We start from the raw sequence: 5,309 nt of genomic DNA, 5'->3' as shown, positions 1-5,309 counted from the left end.
CTCCAGGTGAGGCCTCACCAGGGCAGAGTAGAGGGGGAGGATCACCTCTCTTGACCTGCTGGCCATGCTCCTTTTAACACACCCCAGGATTCCATTGGCATTCTTGGCCACAAGAGCATACACAAGGGCTCATGGCCAAACTTTTGTCCACCAGGCCCCCCAGATCCTTCTCCACAGAGCTCCTCTCCAGCAGGTTATGAGACAACCTGTACTGATACTTGCAGTTATTTCTACCCAGGTGCAGGACTCTACACCTGCTTTTGTTAAACCTCACCTGGTTTCTTACTGCCCAGCTTTCCAGCCTGTCCAGGTCTTGCTGAATGGCAGCACAGCCATCAGGTGTCAGCCACTCAGCTTTGTAGCATCGGCATACTTGCTGAGAGTGGACACTATCTCCTCATCAAGGTCATCCATGAAGACATTGAACAAGACCAGATCCATCACCAACCCCTGGGGGACTGCTAGTCATAGGTCTGCAACCAGACTCTGCATCACTGATCACCACCCCTTCAGCTCAGCTAGTCAGCGAGTTCTCAAGCCACCTCAATGTCCACTCAGCTATCCCACACTTCCTCAGCTTTGTTATCAGGATGACACAGGAGACAGCATCAGAAGGCTTGCTGAAGTCAACGTAGACAACATCCACAGCTCTCCCCTCATCTACCCAGCCAGAGACCCCATCATAGAAGGCTACGAGGTTGGTTGAGCATGATTTCCCCTTGGTGAATCCATGCTGACTACACTTGATAATCTTTTCTTTCAATTGCTTAGAGGTGCATCCAGAACAAGCTGTCCTGTCGCTTTCCCAGTGACAGAGGTGAGACTGACTAGCTTGTAGTTTCCTGGATCCTCCTTCTTGCCCTTTCCGTAGTGACACTGGCTATCCACCAGTCTTCAGGCACCTCTTCTGTTCTCCAAGACCTGTCAAAGATGACAGAGAGCAGTTCAGCAATCACCTGCCAGCTCCCCCAGCGTACATGCACATATCTGCATCCATGACAGTCCTCTCCTCTCTCAGGACTCAGGGGGAACTCCAGATACCAGAGCTCCCCACAGTCAACAGTCTGGACTGCTCTTCCCCCCTCAGGATGTCCACCCAGGTGCCCACATGAGACCAGAGAGTCTGTGTCCCTTTGGTCTGGGTTGCTGCCTCAGCCCGGCTGCTGTGACAGGTGCCCACCATGGTAATTGTAAAAGGCAGCAGCACCCTAGAGTTGTCAAAGAAGTAGAGAGGAGGGGAGGAGAGGACTCTCCCTGCTCACCCTCCCTGCCCCATGAGAACTGCCTGTGCTAACTGCCAAGCACGCCCTGTTTGCACAGCCTGCTCATAATGCTCCTGTGTTGCTGTGCTCCATAAGGGGAGCTGCTTTTATACAGGCAGGGCATTGGCTGCCATCACTCCCAGCTCCACTCACACCACAGCAGCACAAGCACGGCTCCTGCATAACTCCTGAATAACCGAGACGGGGTGGGAGGGGATCTGGGGGCTGCCATGCTGACCAAGCACCGCAGTTTTGGAGGTTGGTTCTGTTTACCTCTCTCCAGGATCCCTTGTTGCAGTTGATCCATGTGAGGTCCTCACTAAAACAGCCGTTACCTTACCATTGGGGTAAGCCCTCGTGTTTTCACAGTTCATGTATAGATTAGCAGGAATGTAGTTTTACAACTGAAAAAAATTGAAACAGACATCTTCAATTTGCAGATTTAAGTCTCTATGCATAAGATTTAAGAACAAGTCATCAATCCATTTACTGTATTTCCAGTAATGTCATAGGAAGTTTGTCCTGTTTGACAAGCATTTGCCATAGGCTGCTGTTAGACACAGGATACTGGGCTAGCTGAACTTTGGAACTTCATACAGACAGTTGTCAATTTCACATATGGCTCAAGGATCTCTCCCAGTACACCATACACTGTGCCTTTGTTTTTGTATAAATCGATGCGTCTAGACACAGTATTACATTCCTCTAAAACTGCATAATCAATATTTTATGCAGACAATCCAATTCTAGCTTTTCTATAGTAATGTACAACACCTTACTCACTGCATATTTGGTATTATCTAACATCAGCAGAAAACCATCTAGAAGCACCTCCTGCATTTGCTTGGCTTCTCCCTTCACAAAGCAGCGATCAGATGTCCCCAAAAATCAACAAACACAACTGCAAACTATTTGTTTTGGACAACCTACACACATTCCTCTCCCTCAGCAGCTCCTCCACTGAAAGCCAAAACAAAACTGCAGAGAACCACTCATTCTCAGGATGACTTCAGCTTTCAACCCTCTGCTTTTTCAAGCAGCACAGCAAGGTAGAAATCCCCCATTAGCAATCTGAAAGCACTGCACAGGCAAAGAATACCTACGTTTGCCACTGCATTTGTAGTATTTGCACACTGTCCCAGCAGCTAGTGATTACAAAAGGAGAAAGCTTTTTAGTCTGCCTTTCAAGCCTTGTAGCAGCAAATGGAAGGCTTCTTTCTGAAAGCTACTGATTTTATATATGCTGCACTCTGTTTGCTTCCCGTGTGCACACAACACAGCTGCCAGATTTAATAACCACGTCAGCCTGCTTTCTCCATAGAGCAGCAGAGAGATGGCAGGATGGAGATGTTCCCCATGTGTTAATCTGTAGCTATGGCCACATGAAGCCCCAGATGAACGTCATTTTACAGCTCTTGAAGAAAAAAAAAATAAATTAAGTCAACACCATTTGCAAAAAAATGTGCAGAAGGATTTCAGAAATGTGAATCCATAATTGCCTTCAGTGACATTAGAGTACATTATAGAAATGGCTTTTTTTTTTTATCGTCAGCTAACAAATCCTAGGGCTCGAGTTAATTCCTTCTTAAAACATCCTGACCTTTAATTACATATTTTGCCAAGCAACATGTGCTTGTACCCCAAAAGAACAGAACATTAGCTGACAAATCAGTCCAGAACACTCCTCTCCAGAAGGAATTATTTCCATACCTCTTTCAGAAAAGCAGAGTTAATAAAAGGGGGAAAATCTCACTTACCATTTAAATCCTCCTATGTACAGCAGTTCTTATAGCTCAGGACTTCCTTATCAGATGTGGTCACTTCACTGCCAACGCAGAGCATTTCCATACCTCCATCTGCACAACCAGCTCTGTAGAAGGGAGGGGCAGACAGAACTAACATGCCAAGAGAAGGTGCCAGTCATAAAGTCCAAATCTACAAACTTAACATAAACCCAGAAGCATATGGCTCTCTCTCTCTCATTTCTATTCCCTTCACTTCCCCTGAGGCACCTGTCTCAGCTGGGAGTGGTTTCTGCAGTAACTACACTCTGTTTTCCCCTCAGATAAAGTGTTACTGTGTGGGAAGTGAGGAGGAAGGCAGGCATTCAGCAGACATTATGGCACAGTGCAGCAGGCAATACTGCATATTGAAGCGCAGAGGATTTTTCAGCCTTGTTATTCTTTCAGCAACAGGGATCTCACTACATCTACTCTGTTCAAAACTGAACTATCAGTCTCAGTGGTGTTTATTACATATTATGGAAATGGTGTCACATTAAAACTCGAGGAAGTGCCTGAAAGGAGCTGTACAAGTCAGTGAGGCATGGTGTGCAGTGAAGCAAAACTTTAAAAGGCAAATCGCTGCCTATATGGCTTTCCTCTCAGCTCAGAGAAGACAAACCTACCCACAACCACTGCAGGGAAAGCAGATCTATCAGATCCTATCTTTTGTAAGGGTGGATAGTGATAGGACAAAGGGAAACGGTTTAAAACTAAGACAGGGGAGGTCTAGGTTAGATATTACAAGGAAGTTTTTCACTCAGAGGGTGGTGAAGCACTGAAACAGGTTGCCCAAGGAGGCTGTGGATGCCCCATCCCTGGATGCATTCAAGGCCAGGCTGGACACGGCTCTGGGCAGCCTGGTCTGGTGGTTGGCGACCTGCACACAGCAGGGGGGGTGGAAATGGAAACTAGATGATCTTTATGGTCCTTTTCAACCTAGGCCATTCAATGATTCTGTCCGGGAGATGGGAAGATGAGATCCCTGGTACTGGGGCTGTGTAGGCTGAGAAGGGCTTTGCATTCTGAGCCAGCAGCTGAAGACATGCATGGCTAGGAATGACATGAAGTGGTAGTCATGTAACAGATGGTTAGTGAGCTCTGTGAAGCAGAAAGGGACTGTGCCCCCCTGCCAGCCACAACTGCAGATAGCCTCTTTACTGGCCAGAGAAATCACAAGTCAAATGGTTAAGAAAGCAGAGCTACCTGTTTACACAAAAATCAGTGACTTCAGTTTGAAAAATATTGCTGGGCAAGTGCTGTAGTTTAATCCAGCAGGTGGCTAAGCACCACACAGTTTCTGGCTTACCCCCCTCACTTCCCAGGGGGTTGAGTGAGAGAATCAGGAAAAAAAAAAAAAAAAAAAAAAGTAGGTTTGTCTCAACCCATGAGTTCTATTTACTTAGAGAAGAGTAAAAGGATAACAATTATGAATTTATTATATATATATATATATACACACACACACACATACATATATATATATAAAATAGAATATATATATGAATGAATATAACAAGTGATGCACAAAGCAATTGCTCACCACCCCCTGATCTATACCCATCCAGCCCCTCAAGCAGCAGAAGAGTGCCCAATGAACTCCCCACTTCAAAACTCCTTTCACATGTCATATGATATGGAATATCCTTTTGGCCATTTTCAGTTGGCTCTCCTAACTCTATTCCCTCCCAGCTGCTTGAGCCCTTTGATGAGAATGGCCTTGGCTCCGTACAATGCTGTTTTGCAGCACTGATAAATATCAGCGTGTTATCAACATTGTTTTTCTTTTAGAGCCAAAACATAGCGATACACCAGATACTCCGAAGAAAACAATTCCATCCCAGTTGAAACAAAGACAGGAAAATGAGTAAAGCTCTACCTTTGAGGTATCTGTGTTCTGACTCAGTGGGTCACTCTCTTCAGACCTGCCAATCTCACAACTTATAGTAGCATAATATGCATTAATACACGTGGGCACTGATTTTCCTCTTCTATATGTACTCAAAAGACAAACAAGAGAGAACAGCCTGCTTACAGGATATTTTCCAAAAGCTTAACTAAGATTCTCCTATACTGCATTGTGCAAAGGGACACTCACTGTAGATGGGCAATGGAGGCAGGAAGCATTGCTTCAAACCACACCGCCTTTACATTCTTGTCTTCTGTACAAGGACAACTCATGCTACCTGAAGGCAAGTACTGATTGGGATGTTGCTTCTCCAAGCAGCTACTCAAGAACCAAGTCCAGGGGGTCACCAAAAAAAAA

The 5,309-nt window shown here is 45.6% G+C and overlaps 1 long non-coding RNA gene across 1 annotated transcript; it reads right to left on the bottom strand.

Annotated features, from left to right (window-relative positions):
• Positions 1 to 6: 6 nt before the first annotated feature.
• LOC104911685 lies at positions 7 to 3,775 on the bottom strand. The gene is made up of 3 exons (XR_794119.3): positions 3,020 to 3,775; positions 1,536 to 1,666; positions 7 to 921 (listed from the first exon to the last, which is right to left on the bottom strand). It is a non-coding gene; the product is annotated as an uncharacterized LOC104911685 (long non-coding RNA).
• Between the last annotated feature and the right edge of the window lie 1,534 nt (positions 3,776 to 5,309).

This window comes from Meleagris gallopavo, chromosome 7 (genome assembly GCF_000146605.3).
Source record: "Meleagris gallopavo isolate NT-WF06-2002-E0010 breed Aviagen turkey brand Nicholas breeding stock chromosome 7, Turkey_5.1, whole genome shotgun sequence".
Lineage (NCBI taxonomy): Eukaryota > Metazoa > Chordata > Aves > Galliformes > Phasianidae > Meleagris > Meleagris gallopavo.
The sequence above is the reverse complement of the archived record's forward strand: the minus strand, read 5'-3'. Positions and strand labels throughout refer to the sequence as shown.